Consider the following 20,854-nt stretch of genomic DNA (forward strand, 5'->3'; position numbering starts at 1 on the left):
GTAGTTCTTGATAATTCACCCWTGTCAGAATAATGACTACTCTGTTGCTTAAATATATATTTTAAGAACCCTGAATCAGTAACTGGTTTCTGAAATCTGAGCAGGACCTTGCTGAGATGGTTCTGTTCAGGCTTAACCACCTGCAGGAACAATTCCTCACCATTTTCACAACATGATCAGAGAATTTTCTGAGTACAGTCCCAGGAGTCTGAAATCATTAGAGAAATACGGGAAACTGTTGGTTTGGAGACTCATTAGAATAGCAGAGTGCTCTTGTGTGCTGGCAATCAAAAACAAGTAATTTATTTCAAAATTTGTACAGCAGTACTCTTGCACAAATAAATCCCTTTGAAAGAGCAGTGCTAGATTTTTTAATTCCACACTTACTATTTAAAGCAGTGATTAAAATCAGGGAAGAGGAGAGGGAATATTATTATTCAACCTATTCACCTTTTAATGGAATTATTTAACTGGTAACTCTTGACACTTGTAGCATGGCAGAGTGATGTATGCTGACCCATTATGAGAATCCTTGAAGTGAAATGCCTCTAAAAGCCATCACTGCAATTTGAAGTGGATCAGGGAGTTCTGCACTGCAATTAATTTTGCAGGAAGATCCTGATTCATCAAACCTGAATTTTAGGTTTATGTTTGGAAACATACAGATTTTTAAAAAAAAACATAGATTTTTTTGGAAACATATTTTTGAGTTTATGTTTGGAAACATGTGGACACAATAATGATCCATTTCTGCAGGCATTTTTTGTTTTCTGTTTGAACCATTTGCATAAATAAGTATTTTACAATCCAGACAGAAAATACATGCACACTGATTTCCAGGCATAGTTGTAAAGTACTTGACTAGGATATGGAAGACAGAAGTAGGAGGTTTTGTTCTTTTTCATGCAGGCCTTGAAGCTGAGTACAGGTGTCCCTTGTACAATGTCAATGCCATAACTATTAAGCGAATATTTCCCTTCCTCCCCTGCTCCCCTGCCCCTGAAGAATAAGTAGGGAAGGATCTAGTTTTTATTTTAATGCTGATCAGAAAAATACCGTTARAATCTCAGTAATGAAAATAGCAGCATGGAACTCTGTGCAGCTGCCATCTGAAGGTGCTACAAAGACTGAAAAATACCGTGATTAACACAAAGCTGAGGGCAGGAAACGTTACAAGTCTCTTTTACATAAACAAATGGATGTGTTTGATGATTGTAATTGTGAATGGATGCATATATCATAAAGGGTTTCCCTATAAAAATCATCAGTTACTACATTAGTGATCTTCTTCAGTTGATTTCTGAAGATTAGGGCTCTGAGTTGTGATATGAGGCAACATTGCTCTCCTGTCTGTGATTGATAGAGGATCTTAGTGTTTGACTCCTGTCAAACTGACATCTTTCTGGATCGCTGTGTYCCACCTCTTTGATGCCTAAGACCAGCTTTTCACACACAAAAAGGCAGAGCTACTTTACATCGCACAAGTCTTAAGCAGCTTGCCAGAAGTGTGCAACAGTGGTACTTTAAAGAATGGAAGTGCTAGAGGTATTAAGAGTATACCATTTTAATTAAAAGCCTTAGCAGTTCATAGTACTCATCTCTAAGAATGAGTAGTTGATCTAAAATCTAAGCATTTTGATGGGCAAGAAAAGAAAGCAGTCTGAGGTTTCTTTTACTAGATCCTTTCAGTTGTCTGTCAAAATACAGAACTGCTGCTCTCTGCTCCACCACTCATCTCTTCCCTCTACTGCCTTGTGCTTGTTCTCTGCCTTTCTGTGATTCCTTCTTTTCATTACATGCCTTCTTCTCTAATCAACTCATCCACCCCCAACAAGAAACCTAAAGTTATTACCGCCTGGTAATTATTGTGTTAAAAGTATTGTGATGATGTGTGCCACTCCTGGAAATGAATCATTTTGTTTTATGCCTGAAACTCTACTTCCTCCATCCTCCTCCTCTCTTCCATAGACAGCTTTTCTTTTGTCCGAGGCCGATTCCTCAGGCACAATAGACAGTATTACTAGGTATAGTATTGCTAGTGCTGTGGTGTTTCAGTGGGAAGCTTTTGAAAACATTAGCTAGTTAAACCTTACCATGTCACCATAAAGTGAGCATTAACTGCATAGCTTTATGGCTATAAAAACTGCTTTCAGTTTTTATTAGAGATTACACAATTTGCTCAAGGCCACAAAGAAAGATAACAGAGGCTAAGGGTTTCTAGGTACAAGGCTGTGTTTCATCCCTTGAATGTCACAGTTATTGCAGTCTCCATAKGAAGGATTTATAGTTAGAATTATAAGGACAATGTAAAGGATAGCTTTACACAGCCTCACTACATTGCACATTGTTTGTAGCATTTGTGTGCTTTCCTTATCCTGTAACAGCAACCTTTTGACTCTTCAATAAGTAGGAAAAAGACAGTATCCCAAGTAGGTTCCCTCCAATATGTAAAGTTCACGTTTATCATAGCCATTACAAWTGTACAGCAGTTCTCAAATCTGAGAAAACCACATGACATAGGCCCATTCTGAGGGCAATATTTGAATCAAGTGTGGCAGCAAAGTACTGCTGTTCTCTACAGAGCACATGCCCTGTGAGTTTTTAAGATCGTATCAGTTAATTATACTAGCTAAAGCCAACTTGCTCCTTCTGTCACCAGTTTGAAGCCAATATATTTGCAAAACATTAACAAAATTCTCTCTTTGTACAGCCTCAAAAAAGGAAAAAACCAAAAATCCTTCCCAGAAAACCCCAAAACCTAAATTATTTAAACTTTTTTGTCACTGATACTGACCTACAGAAGCAAAAAAAAAGTTAATCTGATTTTCAGATGCCAGATCAATCTTTCTGAGCTGACAGTTAGACAAAGAGAGGAAATTTGAGATAATGATGATTGATGGAGAAGATGTAATTACAAGGTTTCAGTTTTAAAGTGACTTGGTTAAAGTGTAATGCTATAGTACATGTATGCAAAGTCTGAATCAGAGGAAAAGGTATTCTCTTATATATTTTTGCAGAAGTGAATTTTTTTAAAGTCCTTGTGTAATTTAAATGAAGTTTTTTAAGTTTCCCACTTCCAGAAGCCTTCTTGGTTTCCACCAAAATAGATGCATTGATGCTTCTCAGTTAAAAAAAAAAAAAAAAAAAAAAAAAAAAAAACTTTCATTAGAAAATATTTAGTGAGCTGCTTCAATGAAGGATCATCCTTGTCGTCAGTTCCCTCTGCTATGAGAAAACTCTTTCTCTATAAAGAAGCAAGACAATGGAAACCAGATAATTGCAGTATTCTTTTTTCAGGTCATGGCTAAGGCATAAGAGAAATTTAAAGACTACTAATGGCCTATAGTAGGAGATAGGATTAAATTTTCTGGGGCCTATTTCAAGTCTGAGCACAAAATCAGTATTGCTGCCCAAGTCATTGCTGTGAGTTTCTGTCAGTTGGCCATTGTTACAAAAAATAGATTCTTTGAACTGGCTGAAAATCCTCAATCCAATCCCAACATTAACACAGCATAGCCAGCCAAATAATTGGTTTCTTCCATCTGTAGTCAAGTGTGATTGGAAGGGGGAGTTGGAAGACAGTAAACACTTCCATCCTTCATCCTTTCATTAACCTCTATAGAATGGGCCTAGTGCATAGCTTGTATGGCTCCAACCAAGTTATTTGAGGTATACACAAATAGATTTGACCAAAAATTCTAATTTTTATAAAATAGCATGTCCTTGAAATTCTGCTTCATGGCCAGAGTCATGTGTGACCAGTTGTTCCACCACATGAAAATAAACCTAAATTCTGAGGCAATTCATTGCAGAACCTACTTTTTAATGTTGACAGCAATGACAGCTATAATTATTATTATTTTGAATCTGTACACAACATACATAAATGCATATTTATGTCTATGGGAAATACTCATTTTGCTGTCTCTGCTGCCAGATAATCTGTCTCCTTTCAGCAGTCAGCTGAGGTCAGGTGAGTGAGAAATGAGATGCTTTTGCCTAATAACTCAGGACAATATTTGAGAAGTTTCTGAACAGGAATACTTTTACCAGCTGAGCTGCAGTTTCTCACAAAACCTTCGTTTCAGGGACTGAGAAAATGTTTATGAGAAGATAAAAAGGAAGTGTGGGAAAAACATGCATTCGCGTCTTCATCTTCTGTTTCTTCCTTAAACTATATTTTTTCACTTTTCTCCTTTTCARTAAAATAGTAAGGTGTGAATTTAGTGGCAGCTGACAATATAGAGATAATACAGCAACAGTGTTGGCTTTCATATCCTCTTCTACAACACATACTTTCTTTGAACTGTTCCTACCAATTTGAGGTACTGGTGAAATGACGGAAACTGCAGAATAATACAACCAGTTTATAGGTATTGTAAAGAAAAAAAAATCAGCTTTCATTTTGAAAAAGGAGACAATTTTTAGAAATGTCAAATGAACCTAGAGATGTTTCTAGGAAGGTGTGGGACTTGTACTCTAAGATGCTTTGAAAGTCTCATCATTTTTCTTGTTTGGATATCCTAAAAACATGAGTTGACTGCTGAAAGATTTCATTTAGGTTTTTGTCGGTTTCTATTCCTATTTCAAGAGTCTGTGATAGAACAAAAGACCATGCACCTATAAAGATGGATTTTTTTTTAAATTTAACCCAAGTAATTTATATTAAGATCAGTTCCAACAATTCTTTTTGATTATCTTCTTCCAGTTATCTTAATATATGACTAGGTGATTACTAGGGCAGAAATTAACCTCTGCTAGAAAGAGGGATCAGTATTGTTTTGGAGCCATCCAAAACTGCCTGAGGGGATTTTGACTGTTAACATTTTGTCTCTGTTAGTACATTCTGGTTGAGATTTTAGCAGCTTCAGCAAAGAGATTTTATATATATATATATATMTATTGCTATAATAATGCCTGAAGGTATGTATATGAAACATCATGTACTGGCAAAAAGTAACTACAGGTGAAAAAATCCATTAATGATGGATATAAAAGTTTAGGCCGTATCAGAAACTGAAACAAACACACAAAATGCATGCTAACTAAAGAGAATGAGAGGTCAGAAAAGTGCTGAGAACGAATGATGTAAGACTTTGTACAGTAAACAGGAGAGGAAAGTAGCCAGACTTTTCTGGATTCTACTCAGATGCATTCTTTGGTGCAAAATCTGGGCTCATTCAGTGATTTGTWCTCAACAAAAATATTAATGTTGAATATTAATTTGTGTCTCATAGCAACATGGTACTGAAGATGCTGGCAGTCTTGGGCTAAGAGCTTTAAACTTTGTATGGGATTTGGAGGCCCTGTAGCTATCAAGCTAGGTCTTAAAACCCATAGCAGTTTTACCAGCTTCTGCCTACATATTTRTAAGTATTTCTGCATCCCACAGAATCAGTCATTTTACTGTCTCTGTAACGTATTTATTTGTAAGTGTTGTCACTACATAGCACTCTCTCTCCTCAACACTGAAATGCTATCTGTCCGGGAGACTAGCCAGAGAACCTAGAAATCACTCAATATTCAAATGACTTGATGTCCAGAAAATGTTGCAGCTTTGCTAATGTCTTTGAATTGCCAGACTGGCCCATAATGGCTCTAAGATGTATATTTCAAATTATCTATTTTAAGGACCTCAGAGGAAAGGCTTGGAGATTTTCAAAGCCAATTTTTTTGAGCATGTTCTGTGTAACTGTACTAAAACTACTGCTATACGATATTCAGCTGTGACATTTTGATAATAAAACAAGCACACCAGAGAAACTAAGAGCAGAACTAGAGATCTCTAGGCAACAATGTAATATAATACAGAAAAGATATAACTCAATTGGAAATATCCAGTTGGCACTAATGGCTCATTTGTTTAGACTCATATTTCTCGAGTGTCTGGCTTTTGGCAAGATAGTAGCAAAGAAAATCATGCCTGCCTGCCAATGGCTGTCATTAAAAGCACTATTAAAGAGGGTCATTGGTCTGCAGCTAAAGAGGCACTCAAAACCTTCTCAATAATCGGAAATGGTTTTAGGAAAATGTCAAGTACCTAAGAAGACAATACTCAGCTTCCTGCAGCTCAGCTACAATACTGGAAGTCTTGTAAACAGAGAGGCAGCATCACTGTGCATTCCTAATATAAAGAGAWTTGTGTTCTATAGAAGAAAAAAATCCCCTATGGCATGCCAAATTAACAATATTTTGTTTTAAATAGAACATCATATTTGCTGTGCCACAAAGTACAACTTAGAATTTAGCYTCCATGCAGTCTTTATTGTAAGGTGCTTAACTATTTATGAACTAAATAAAAAAAAGACCAAAACCCCACCTTTCTCCATAGCTTGTACCATATGCAGCTGTGTTAAATGCCACCGTTCTAGTGGAAAATAAACTGAATTCTGCTGAGTTTGACTAGCACAAGTACACAGCACTGTGATGTGCTGGTGGAAGGGTGCAAACGTTAGTAGGGGTGGGTATTTGGCAGTACCATTTGGCTGGGAAAGGGCGCCAGTACAAGACAGCATGATCTGTCTCTCTGGGTTTTCTCTTGCTGGCCATAGAAAGCACCCACCTCAWCCCTTCCACTCTGGTCCTGCTGACTGCAGAAGCAGATTTGACGCCTAAGATATAGTCAGAACAATAGATACGTTTTATTTTCCTTCTTTACCTGCAGTGATCTGCAAGGCTGCCCAGCAAATACCCCTAGACCACCTCTGACATACAATTCACATACCTTGTTATCCCATCTCCCATTTCCTAGCCTTCCTTTTTGCCATCCTTGTACCTCCTTTTCTCTGCCCCGCTCATGTCCAAAATAAACAATCTTTCCCTAATTACTTTTTTCCTAATGGTCCCAGTTTTGCTAGATCTGTAGCAAATTGCACATCTCTGATACTGTTACCTCTTACCTATCTAAATTCAGCCTTGGAGAGTATTACTGATGTTCTGTTCAAAATTTTGGGGACAACATAGTTACCTATGCAATTGTTAGCCTCACAAGGCTCCTCCCTAAGAGGTCCCAGTACTCCGCCCCAGTTATCTGTGAGGTTGGTTTTGTAGATGCCCCTTAACCGCTTGGGAAATCCCTCATTACACTATCTGTAACTTTTGTCAGTGTCTCACTTTTAGCTGTTTCATCCAGCAATTTTTCATGTCCAGTAGTTTTTCAAATGCTGCTCAGTTAGCTTAACCTCATGCCAGGGCCCATGGCCTAGTCATTTGCCTAAAGCCCTAACAGAGATGTCATGTGTTAAATGGTGGGTGACTAGTTTAAGATTATTGAGTTTAGGAAAAAAAAGAAAAAGTTCAGTAGCTTTCTGCTGGCAACTCCATGGGCCTGTGCTTGCAGCTGTGCACGTTGAGTGACGGAGATGCAAACATTCAGTCTTAAATGAGTTAACTTGCTAAAGGTTGCAGAAAATCATCCAAAGCTGTTGAAGTGAAATGCAATGATGGAGTAAATATGTCCTGCAGCACCAGTTAGAAATGACTCACTATGTGAGTAAGGAACATAGTGCTAATTTAAGAAGTAATAACAATGGCACTTTCTTATCATTAAATCTGTCCCCAGTGTGTACTCAGGCACGTTTGAAGGCTTCGTTGACTCTAATAACTTTGCACATATTTGTGTTTAATGGGATTTTTTTTCCCCAATTTTTCTTTACCATTTGAAAGGGAAGGTGTAATTGTGCCTCAGTGCTCTATCACCAAGCTTTGGTCATTGCACGTATCTGGAGTGGAAAACAGCTGTTCTTCATTCCTCATTAGGGCTAACTGCCCCTGGGGCCTCTCAAAGTGTAACTGAAACTGGGTGACTTGCTAAACATTTAGAGAATTCCTTAGCTACTGAATGCTGCTAGAAGAGAGCTAAATATCTAAGTAAACAAAATGRAAATCTTCAGGAATTCATAATGGGAATTGAATGGATTCCTTGAATGACTGGATTTACCTGTGAACTATAAATGGTGAGTACTAGCTAGAGCAATGCATTTGTGCTCAGCTGAGATAAAGTAGCTGATAATTGAAAAATAGCATATTTTCTATAGGCTATGTGTGATATAGGGGCATTTATTGGGGGGAAGATTGCCAACTGTAAGTAAAGATATATGGATGTATTGTTGAGAGCTGTTTCTATTGATCTGGAATCTTGTTAGGAAAATGGTGATCTGGTGCTGCATAAGAGATTACTTCTATTACTTCTTTCTCTTTGGATAGAAAAAGGTTTTACATGTGCTTAAAAGACAGTAATTTTAAATCTTACCCAGCGGATAAAACATTCTGAAAGTAATACATCAGAAAGCATGGTTTAATTTGTTCTACTACTTGTGCTGCGAGTAAATAAGCTTTCGTTTTAAAAGTGTACTTTAAACAGAGAAAAYGGAGCATCTGTTTGTCAGGCAAGAAAAAAATCCCCTATGGCTTGTGCTAGCCAACATCTGCACTTGATATTCAGCTGGCATAGACAAACCTTTGTTTAAATTATGTGTTTCATTTCTGAAAATCTTCAAGTACATACAAGCCACAGTTTGAGAGCAGTTTGTTTAAATGTACTGGCTTATTTCCAAAGGCTTGGAGCTAGATTCGTTTTCATGACAAATGTGTCACTGCTTATATCCCTTCTTTATGAAAATGCTGTTATAAGCATCTTTATTACTATTGTTATGTGGTTTTCTTCTGGACATGTGTCAGGAATGTAACATCTGAGTTCTCCAGGATTTTAGGAGTTGCCCACTCCTTAACCTAACTATTGAGAGTATTTATTTTGCTCATGTGATTCTTATGAGGTGCTGACTGGAGTAAGTATTCACACAGCTAAAATAAATCAGGTAAATGCCCTGTCCACTATTGATTATTCCCATATATTAAACATACTCTCCTTTATACCAGTCAGGCTGCATGAGGAACAAGTATGTGAGAATCTCTATGTCATTGGGCTTTTGTCTGAGCCTTGGCATACTACTTAGTGAAATTAATTTATTAGATGAACTCTATCACAAAACTTCTCATGGACTGACAAATGCTAGAAGCATTTGTTTAGTGTGTTTGAATGAATTCCAGGTTGTATGTCAACTATATAATGTTTACTCAACACTTTTCCCTATTAGCAATCATGCCATGGGACCTCATTCACTGCTATTCTGGTACCAGAGTAGAGAGAGAGAACCACAATTTAGCTTCATTAATAATAGCAAAAGCATCTCTGAGCATTTTTGACTAACTTTCTTTGATGTACACAACTGGGTATACTTGTCCAGGTTTCATTCTCTGAGCAAATAATTGCATGTGAAAATATGCTTGAAATGCTGATTTAGAGCACTGCTGGATAATGTATTTGAGTCAAACTGGTGATGTGAAGCCCATTCTCCCTGCTCAGAGTCGTGGTGAGAAGGATTTGGCCTTGGTTTTCCAAAACAATCCAGAATGCTGGCAAAGTACAGAAAGTAAAACCTGTTTTACTGAAATCTGAGGACTTTCATGTATGTGAAAAATAAGTTATTGAAGCCTGGACCAAGTCTAGTATCTCAGTCCTGGAGTCAAATGTGTTCATGATGGGGAAATCAAGCACAAGCAGAGTGTTTATTCCTTAGCAGATGTTGTTCCGTATCTAGATTCAGGCTTTGTTTTGAGGATGGGGTGGGGGCGATGTAAAGCCCTGCACGTTTCCCATTAGAAATGTGCAAAAAATCATAACTCTTTGATAATGGTTGCAGATTTTTTTTTTTTTTGCTTGTATCAATTTAATTGCAGCCCTGTAACAGTGAGAGGAGTTGGACCTTGTTCAGTATTTCACAGATTTCAAGGAAAGGAAGTAGATTTTTTTAAAAAAAGTATTTGTTAAAAACTGGTGCCTCTCAGCTTTAATATTGGTGTACTGGGGACAGAAATCCTCACTGTGCTTGCTTGTGTATGCAAGGTGGATGAGATGTTTGGCTTGCATTTCAATTTGACTTTCCTCATGAAAACTGCTTGTGAGCAAATACATTTTTCATCTCCTGAACACTTTAAGAGTTCAGCTGGGTAGTGCAAAATTCTTCCTAAGTTTAGTGAGCTTYTGTGCAGTAGTTCAGTGTTACTGTTGGCTTTAGAAAACAACCCTTATAAAAACCCTTATAACACTGCAAGTATAGCTCAGCATCTGTGAAACTTTAATTGGGCTGTGTGTTCTTGGAGAGGGGCTGGATGGTTAGTTTCTCTAAACTAATGTCATCATTGGGTATTGGCATGTACTTTTTACCTGTAAAAAGGAATACTGACTTTTTTGTATTCTGATATTGGTATTTTGGAAGAATTTTGGTTTTCTTCCAAATTTCAGTTAGGAATATTCATTTTCTTCAGCATCAAAAACCTGCTACTGAGCTACCCAATGAGTTGTGGACCCCCCTTCYTGGAGGGCCTCCATTATCTGCATACCCCTCGGACAATGGATCAAACTAGTCTCATGGAGAAACATAATCACAGGATTGTTGAGGTTAGAAGGGACCTCTGGAGATCATCTAGTCCAGCTGCCCTGCTCAGAGCACAGTCAGCCAGAGCAGGTTGCTTAAGGCTGCGTATTGTCAGACTTTAAGTATCTCCAAGAATGGAGCCTCCACAGCCTGCCTGGGCAACCTGTTCCAATTCAGACCACTCGCACAGTAAAATAAAGTATTTTCCTCCCTCCCCTCTTATGTTTAAATGGGACTTTCTGTATTTGCATCCATTTCCTCTCATCCTTTACCTGGCACCACTGGGAAGACTCTGGCTCATCTTCTCTGACCCTTCCCCCGTGGTATTTATGCACACTGATTAGATCCCGCTCCCCAGGCCTGCTCTTCTCCAGACTGAACAATGCCAGCTCTCTCAACTTCTCCTTGTGTGACAGGTGCTCTGGTGGCTTTATTGTCTCAGTCGCCCTTCACTGGACTCCCTCCACTATGCCCATTCCTCTTTTGAACTGGGGAGCTCAGAACTGGACACAGCACTCCAGGCGTGACCCCACCATGCTGAGTGGAGGGAAAGTATCACCTCCCTCAACCTGTGGGCAACACTCTTCCTAATGCGGTGCAGGACACTTGGCCATTTTTTGCCACAAGAGCACATTGCTGGCTTGTGTTCAMGTTGTCATCCACAAAGATCCCCACATATGTTTTGGCAAAGCTGCTTTCTGGCCTGTACTGGTGCATGGAGTTATTCCTCCCCAAATGCTGGACTTTGCAATTCTGTTTGCTGCCCTTTGCATCCCTTCTGCTGTCTATGTACTCRTAAAAGCCTTTCTTGCTGCCCTTTGCATCCTTTGCCAGATTTAACTCTAGCTTTCCTAACCCCATCCGTGTATACTCGGACAACATCTCTGAATTCCTCCCCAGTCATCTGCATGCTTTCTTTTAGCATTTGAGTATTAGGAGCTCCTTGTTCATCTGTGCAGGCTTCCTGTCACCTTTCATCATTCCCGTCACTTTCTTGCTCATTGGGATGAACCATTTTTGAGCTTTAAGGAGGTAATTCCTGAAAATCAGCCAACTATCCTCGAACCAGGCTGGCAGTTTTCACTGGTAAAGTGAATGATTAGAGGTCTTGGGGCCAAAACAACCTCAGCCTCTTCTCTGACTTAGTCTCTGGGACCTATCTGTTGTCAGATTACCGGTGGATCTCTGTTCTTTAGTACTTGCAAAGTGTCAGTTTCTTGACCTTGCCTTTTCTTTACTGTATTTGTCAGTGGACTGACTTAATTGTTTGAAATTTCATGATGGAAATCTCAATGAATGTCTTAATTGCTGACTGATCAATGTAGTGCTTGGGCTCAAGAGCTTACTGTTGGAAATATGGCTCTAAGTTTGGTAGTGAACTACTTGAAAGAGATGTGTGTTTATTAATCAACTAACTACAAAAAAAAAAAAAAAAAAAAAAAAAAAAAAAAAAAAAAAATAAAAAAAAAAAAAAAAAAAAAAAAAAGCCTTTTTTGAAATGAGCAACGACTTGTTTTCCTTTCTTTTGCAAAGACAAGAAAATCCCTGAAGTCATAGAAGGGATTTTTGTTTTCTTAGGGGATATTTTTGTTTTGGACTTTTTTTGGAGGGGGAGATGGAGGGTTGGGGGGGAGGGGAAGCTGGCATGTAATACAGAGGGAAGGCGAAAGGAAACTGATGATGGAAAAGAAGCTGGCTGATATGATTTGATATGATTAGGCCAGGGGATCAATTAGACTGTACAAGAATATTTTAACACCATTCTGGAATATAGTATTGACTAGAATAACTCTGTTCTGCAGAGTTTAGCATTTACACTCCTGAAATAGTTTCTAGGATACCCAAGGTATGTTTTATAGAGCACTTCACAATTTTTCTGTGTGTGTCTTGGAAGCATGAATGAAAAAAAGACTAATCTTCTAAGATGACAGACTGATGGAATGGGAGCATATGAAATGGTATTTTGTATCACTTCCCTTTCCAACTCTATCAATGGCTTGTATGATAGAGTTGTTAAATATCGACTGAACAAAACATGTTGTCTCTTCTGAAATCTTCTAAGTTACTTAATTATTGTTCTTGCTCTAACAAACCAATCTCAGAGAAACTAAAAGTACTGAAGATGGCTGGAGAATATTAGAGTACGTAGGGTCTGATGTGTCTCTGTATAGCAGAAGTATCTGAGGGAAGACTCAGATACTTAGCTAACTCAAGTCAGCTATGAATGCCATCATGTAATGCTTGATTTGCTTATTTGTCTTTCACCAAAGATGGAAGCATGGCAAATGAAATTAAGAATGCTATCCTCTGTCTCCACTGAGAATTCACTTACTGAATTCAGTTTGAAAGAGTTGGAAAAGGGTGGTCTTCGCCTTAGCTGTCTGCTTCTCCTTGGACTCTTATCTCCTGTCACAGTGTAAGCTCACAAGAGGAATAAAATTGAGGTTGGATAGTGAATTTGACTGTCATTTGTGGGAACTCTGCTTTATCTGCTTCAACCATCGAAACATGGTTACTAAGAGATGACAGACTTCATGTAGAGAATACGGCTTAGGCACTTGAGCTTTGCTTTAGGGAATGGGATTTTTACCTCTTCAAAGAACTCTTATGTGAAGCTAGGCAGTAATCTAAATTGTTTTAAGGTGATCATTGAAGGAATTAAGCAAGTATTTGTTTTGTTTAATTTAAAGTGTTTAAATTATCTGACTGGCTGATCAGAACTTATGGTTATCTCCTATAGCAGGGAGGAAAATGCTCTTCCAGTACACGATTTCCCCCCCTTCCAATTTGATGTATATCTGCAAAGATAAAACTGACCAGATTAGGTGATGATAAGGTAAAGGAATTTGTATTACTTCTTCCCGTTGGTATGTGTGTGGGGGGGTGGTTTCTACCAAATCAGAACATACTTTTTGACCTCCCAAGCTGCAATTTAAGCTCACTGGAGGTTTTGAACATACAGAGTCCTCTGTAATAAGTACTTGGGAAATACCGCCTCTGCAGAATCACAAGTTGGTCTCATAAACTTTAACTGAAACGTTATCTTCACAATGCCCCATAAAATGCAAAACAAACTATATTTTTGGTTATCGTTGCAGAAAGCCATAGAACAAGCAACAACAAAGAATTATTTTTATAGTGCTTGAGCCTTGCTGTAAACTCCTGCAGGAATGTAGGGTTAAGAAATTATGATGCCTGTTCACTTCCCAGTTTCCTAAGCAAACAAGGCTATAAAAGAATAATTGCTTATTAAGTAAGTACCATCTATGCTGTACCCTGAATGCATCAGTGGTCCTCAACAACCTCTATATTTTTAGTGACTTCTATACATGTATGTGGGAGGGTGCGGTGGAATGTGGAAGCAATGATATTTTTATACCAGAACACTGAGTAAGTGCCTGTGTTCCTGTTATTCGTGTCTCCCCTTGTGGTAATGTAAAGCAGGTCAGGAAGTAAGAGGGTCTATCCTCAGTCACCTAAAATTGCTCAGGGTAAAGAACCACAGCAAAATGATAAGAAAAGGGACGTTCTTAGAGCTGGTACCTGCGTGCGAGTTCTGAGTTTTGCAGCACGTGCATAACAAAGATGTTATTTTAAAAGGTAGATCAAAGAATGCCTGATCTCATGCTTACAGCAATGTGTCAGACTTTGAAAAACTGTTTYCAACTTCATTACTTACTGTAGGAATTAAATATGAATACCATTTCCCAGTGTGAATAAAATGCTTAAGGTTTCACTAACTGCATCAAGTTTGGCCTGACTTGTAAGTCTCTCTGAATGCAATGGTCTTGGGCTAAGCCCCTAGGTAGGAGTACAGCCATGCCTYTTATCTTTAAAATTTTATCTGGGCTTAATCATCTAAATTGTAAATAATATATTTGACATATTTTTATCATCTTGGCTGAGCAGCAAATATATTCCTGGCTATGAGAGTTAAATGGAGATAAATTTTTGTGCTTTCTGAACAAAGAAGAAAATATTTCACAAAAGAAACAACTGAAAAGAGGAAAAAAACCACAGTTCTAGACTGTCTGGAAGTACTGGTCACACAGCATGTTTATGCACTGTGGCTGTTATTCTTGGAATCAGGTGAATGACAGGATGAGTTGTATATGCAAACATAAAATTTACTTTAATATTCTGTAGTGAAATGTGCTTGCTCTGGACCACTGACAATGAACCATCTGCTTCAGTAACCATAGAAAGCAAACAGTGAAGGCATAGAAATGCAGTTTAACCAAATAACACATTCTTGTTGAAAGCTTTTTCCTAGCTTTTACCATTGGTATCACAGGCAGAGCTCTTGTGCGCTCTCCATGCATATAAATAAAGACTTCACTGTGAAGCGTGTATTTTAAATATTTGAGTAAGGGGTGGGGACTTTCTTGCCTGTACTGCAGTACTTGACTTCAGGAAAATTTGTTTGTTCTATTAAAAACTGACAACTTGCTGCACTCTTGTGGCTATTTATTTAATAAAACAATCTTGTGGGAAGCCAGCTCCTGTTCAGCAGAAGCTGAATGAAGGCCAGTTCTATCTGGCCTCAGAAACATCTAACAGGCTCTTCTCTTTTTCCATGTTTATGTGTAGTACTTGTGTGGCTATCTGGGCGCAGYAACATACACCCTTCTCTGCTAGTAAAAATAGGCACAAAGAACAGTGTGTGAAATAAGCCTGCACTGATTAGTCTGATATTTCTTACTACAGTTGTAAAATATGCTGGATTAGCAGCACTGTGAGAGAGTCTGGTCATGCCCTGGCCAAGATCAGCCCTGGCTCCAYGGGGGCCGTGCCTGTGACCATTCTGGTGCGGGGCAGGAGAGCCGCTGCTCTTCCTCGTGCTTCCCATGCTTCTGTGCATGCTCACTTGTTCTGTTCTATTTTCAGTCACTCAGACCTGCTCGTCAGTGCAGGCTCTTTAGTTGTTGGTGTAAAATATAGATGGCTGGTGAATGAGGAAGAGACTGGGGCTGACTATCACTGTCTGCATTATTTCAGAGAATAATGATCCTCTAAGCATCTTGGATTTGTGTATCTGTTTTCCTTCATGTTATGCCACTTCTCCAACCCAGAGAGTTATGACAGCATCCTTTAGAGGAGGGAGCACTGGGTGCAACTTCTGTACTTCTTAACATACATAAACTGTGTTTATGTATGCTTGGTCTGATTGATAGATTAAAAACTCTTTCTTTCTCCCCTCTCTCTCTGCATATTGGAAAATAAGTAAGTGTGTTGACTAAAGCTGGACAGGCTCTCTATTGCACTTATTTCTACAGTATTATTTTAAAATAAGCATTTAAAACTTCTTAACACACATTCTGCCATTTGACTGCTGGGGAAATGCACTGTTTAAACGCAACAGATGATTAGAAAAGGAAGTAACAGCATCAGACAGCTTGAATACTCCAGTGGGATGTTCCCATCCTTACTATGTGCTTTCCGCCTTTGTTCAGAAATTGATTTCAACAGTAACAGGAATTTTGGACAGGACATGAAAACAATGTTATAATTCTGTTTAGCTTTCTAGGAGAAGAAAGCTAACTTCTCCCATGCGCTCTTTGTCGTGGAGGAAGAGCTGGAACAAGGACCAAATTGTCCACTTGGCCATCCAGCAGTGGAAAGACTCATTTCTGGTGCTCTGTTTCTTGTGTCGAGATCAGGAACAGAGCAGTAGAAACAACTGGATCATACAGTGGCTTGTGGGATGAGGCCTGGATATTGTCTTGCACTGTTCAGACCAACTAGTAAACATCTGATTTCTCAGAGCACAGAGGAGGTGTCCTTCCAGAGAGCTTCTGAGGAGTGCTTGGTCCTCAGCAGTGCTGGTGCCTTTTAGTGGTTTGGGGTTTGTGTGTGTGCATGTGTTGTTTTTCCTAAACATGTCATTCTGGCAGCTCCCACTACTAAGTAATGTTAACATAAGGATTTAGTAACCAGTTACCAAAAGAAAAGCTTTTAACTCATTTATAACTTACTTAGAGGCACAAAGCTGAAACTTTCGCATTACAAAGCAAAAGAGAGATTCCTGATGGTCAGTCACTTGTGGAAACATGAAGAGCAAATCTCAAATACAATGATGTATTGGATTGGTCTCTGTAAGAGCTATCATCTTTACTCCTACAACCAAGTGTAAGAAAGACTCACCTTTTCTGCATAAAAGATTTTTTTKGGGGGGGCACTCCTACTTCTTCCAGCTCTTATCAGTTAGTTCCATAAAAGTCACCAACATTGCACTACAAATCTGGCCATTTTTGAGCACACCAACCATTCTGACACACTGTAACCAGTAGTGAGGAAAAAAAGTCAACCTTGAACGTGCTCATGCTTCAATCACTTGGATTGCGTGYGCTTAAGGGGTGTGCCATTTTGAGATTCCTATGCTATAATAACACAGGAGTAGGTTGTCAGGTGTGTCCTATGTTATCCTTGAGTTCAGCAACAGCAAGGTTTGGGCTCATGTAATGATACTTTTTGGATATCGATTAAGTAAATAGAGCAAGTGAGTGAGTGTAACATTCATCATGAACAGTGTAAGTAAGTAAGTACGTTAGTTTGACCAATGAAGCTGATGATGATGATATTTGAAGGAATGGAATTGAAAAGCCTTCTTTATTATAGGCAAAGGAGTCAATGATGATGATTGATTGATTGATTGAAATCAAAAGGTAAAAGAAAAAGAAGAGCTTCACAACATTTTCAGGTCACTGAAAGTGTAATGATACCTTTCATGGAATGGCAGGAGGAGGTTTTTGTTGTTGTAGTGTGGGTTTGTCTGGTGGGGTGGGCACTTCGTTTTCTACAGCAAAACAAGGTTCAGTTTCAGGTGCAGTGCTGGATGGGAGTAGCCCCGTAGCACTTGAGCAGACTGAATTGGTATTCCTAGTAGCGATTCCTAAAGCGATCTAGGAATGTAATGAGCTCTCTGTGCATAAAGGGGATGGAGGTGATGTAGCTCAGAATAGAGCAAAGTGTTTGACAGTCTCTCTCAGATGGTATTAATTGCCCCATCCTAGTAGTAGCAGGAAGCAGAACTGATGGAAAAAGATGAGCTAGACTGTACCTGTGCTGCTGTCGCCACTGATGGGGGCTGAAGAAAGGCTGTGGAAGGAGGAGGGTTGGACCTCAAAAGACAAAACAAATAATTTATGCAAGGGACTGAAAAAAGCATGGCAAAGGTTGAAGATTCTGGGTACCGCCCTTTCATAAACCTGCAACAAATGGTCTCCTCTTTATCAGATATGCTAAAACCTGACAAATGTACTAGCTTTGGGCTTTTCTGAAATGCTGCTTTCTACACTAACATGCTTGCAGGCATTTTGAAATGCGAGTCATAGCTGAGGGGTACATCGGAGAGGAAAAGTAGCTGTAAGAAAGTAAGTGTGACAAAAGAAATGGCGCAGGTGGGATAAGCTGATCTTGGTCTCCATTTTTCTCTGGCCCAGCTTAAAAGACAGACAGACAGCTGTCTGGATCAGGCTGTGAAGGCCCCAAAGGCAGGCCCAGGGGACAGTGTGCACATAGCGTAGATGATGTTGGTGAAGGATGCTTTCTCTGGGAAAGGTTTTGTGCTTTTAAATTGCTCACTGTTCAAGGCCTGAAGCTTGTATGCACGGGAGAGGGACAGAGTGTGCAGGCATGTGTGCATAGTACGTGGTAGGCTTTACGCTGCTTAAAAAAAAAAAAAAAAAAAAAAAAAAAATAGTCGTTGCTTACGCGTGTGTCTGATGAGTCGCTGATTGTTGCTGCAGCCCTGCAGGGTCTCCTGGCTCATGTAGTTGCTTGACTAGTAGAGAAAGAAAGAAAGAAATGCGTTCTGGCTAGCACGACTCAGAAAGCACCTGCAGCGCCTGCCTCTTTGCACTGCTTCCTTACGCTCATTTTATGGACTATGTCAGTCAATTGAATTTTTACTGTTGTTCACTGGTCAGATGCATGAGATGATGATTGTTAAACTTACTTCCTTGCCTGCCGCTGTTTCGCTGAAGTAAGCGGTGACACCTAATCAATGTAACGACACAACRGCTCCTGCTGGAGTGTGGCTCTGTGCACGCGTGGCTGCGGCTCTGTCAGGGTAGCTAGCGCCGGACTAGTGGGAGATGTTTAAAGTGCTCTGAACAGACGCAGTTGTGGGCGTACACACGATAACAACCTCATTCTTGGTGTGCTGGGGGGGGGGCAGCAGCCAGTTACAAAGGCCGCACTAAAGCTCATATTTTTGTGCTGATTTATGGAACTTTATAGTCTGATGAAAAGGCTGCTAATATGCGAGAGGCTGTTTTGTTCTGAGTGGTGGTTTTCTTCAAGAAGGTTCTAGATGCTCTATTTTCCATCTACATTTTCCTTTTTTTCCTTGAAGTGGGAGAGAAAATTAACTGGATCTGAATTGTTGCCACTTTTAACTTTGTGCTTGTCACGGGCTATTATGACTTTTAGACTTCTTTATATAAATATAAGTAACTTTTCAAATGTCACTGCTCTCTCTCTCAAGCCTGTCAGTCAAATAGCACTTCTACTGGAAATGCAAACAATGAAGTTGAAACCAGTCAGGCTAGGCTTTAAAACCACTTTAATCTGTCTCCCGCATCTGATACATGTTCCAGTTGTCATTCTCCCATCCCTCCCCAGCAGCCGAGTCCTAACCAAATGCTGCAGCAAGCAGACCACAGCTGCCCCGCCCCAGCGCTCACGGGGTTGCTACTGCAGACGCTAGCTCTGACTGACTGACTGACTGACTGACTTACAAATGATGCTTGTTCTGGTGTTGACGGGTGGAGGAAATAAAGCCTTTTTATCTAAAAGTTACCTAGTTAAACCTACATGAAAAGACATGAGTGTTTTATCTTGCAAATCGAAGCATTCACAGTTACTTCCTATTTGTTTTCAGGCAACGAGGCCAATGTCATGGTGGTGTCTGGTTGTTGCTCCCCTCACCCTCAGTCCTAGGAAAGGGCTGTTTGTTTTCAAAGAGAGCCCTGGGCTGGTCAGGCACTTGTGATCGGCACAGAGAGGCTGTCTCAGCTCGCTGCCCTTTGATTTGTTCCCGGATTTTTCATGGTCCAGGCACAGGGCACAAGCTCTGCTCAGGGCTGAGGCATCTTTCTGCTCCATACAGGGAGTTGCACCGTGTGTCTGTTGGGATCTGTTTGTCCCTTAATCCAAGAGGTTYAAGTACTTTGAATTTTGGAAATGAGGCAAATAGGTAGAAACTGCTTAAATTACAGACCATTTCGCATGTAGTGTGATGCAGGTAGGAGGACTTGGCTAGCTACTCCTTTGACTTCAGTGGGGCAGTGGATGCTATGGCTAGGGCTCCCGACAGGCTAGTCAGAAACCCACCTGTGGCAATACAAGGGGAACAGATTTATAACAGGGCATCGCGACAAATTCTTCCCCATATTTTCTGTGTGTTACAAGGGATTAAGATGTGACAGAATTTCATCCTACCTTTTTATTCTGCGCCTCTCCCCTGGTTGAGTTACTCTGTGTAGTCYTATGTGGGAATTCAAAAGAGCAATTGAATCGCCAGGCAGTCCAGGCGTATTCAAAGGCAAATTCTACCCTTCCAGGTCCAATGAAATAACTAGAAAACAGCTACTCTTCAAAAATGCTATTAACGGCAGTTTTTTTAAAAAAAATGTATCTGATGATATTGTATAAGGACTGACACTTACCAATCAATCATTGCTGAATAGCAGAATTAAAAAAACAACAACAACAAATCTTAGCTGACTACAGAGATCTTCACACTTCTTTTTGAAAGAAAGTCTGTCTTAAGGATGCTGAGGAAGTACAGGCAAGTGAAGCACCCAAATGAATGCTGGTCCTGCTATGCTGTATTGGCAGTAAAAGAGAGTGAGCCATTATTGCTACATTTAACACTTGTACATTTTATTTAGTTAAATCAGCCATTGTACACATTGCAGCTATGTATTGTTAGTGTTGTATTTCTTTTTAATCTTTAACTAATACATGCCCTCATAGATATATTCAATTAGTGTTATCACCATGGGAACAAGATGCTGATTCATCAACTTAAAATTCACTTCTCTCACAGTATTCAAGTTCTTTGATAACACAGCAAAAAATCAAAATAAGAGGTGAATAACCATTATGTTGTTACACAGAACATCATCTGCACCGCAAATAACACAACAGAAATGCATTTCTTTAGAGCCTCGTTCTTCAAGATCATCCCGTGCTGTCTTTTGACAATAAGAAAGCCCTGATGTATTATGAAATGTTTCATTATGGATTTCATTCATTTTGGCTGCCAAAACACCTGTTTTCTATTTGCCTGCCAAAAGTGAGTTAGCATGATGCCTTGCATTGTTTTGCTTGCAAGAAGCCAAGATGTTTTCACTCTTTGGCATCATTAATAAGAAAGTGCCCTTGTTCAGAGCACTGAGTGAGTCATTAAA

Source organism: Rhea americana, unplaced genomic scaffold (genome assembly GCF_003343005.1).
Source record: "Rhea americana isolate MKP2758 unplaced genomic scaffold, rheAme1 scaffold_106, whole genome shotgun sequence".
Classification (NCBI taxonomy): Eukaryota; Metazoa; Chordata; class Aves; order Rheiformes; family Rheidae; genus Rhea; species Rhea americana.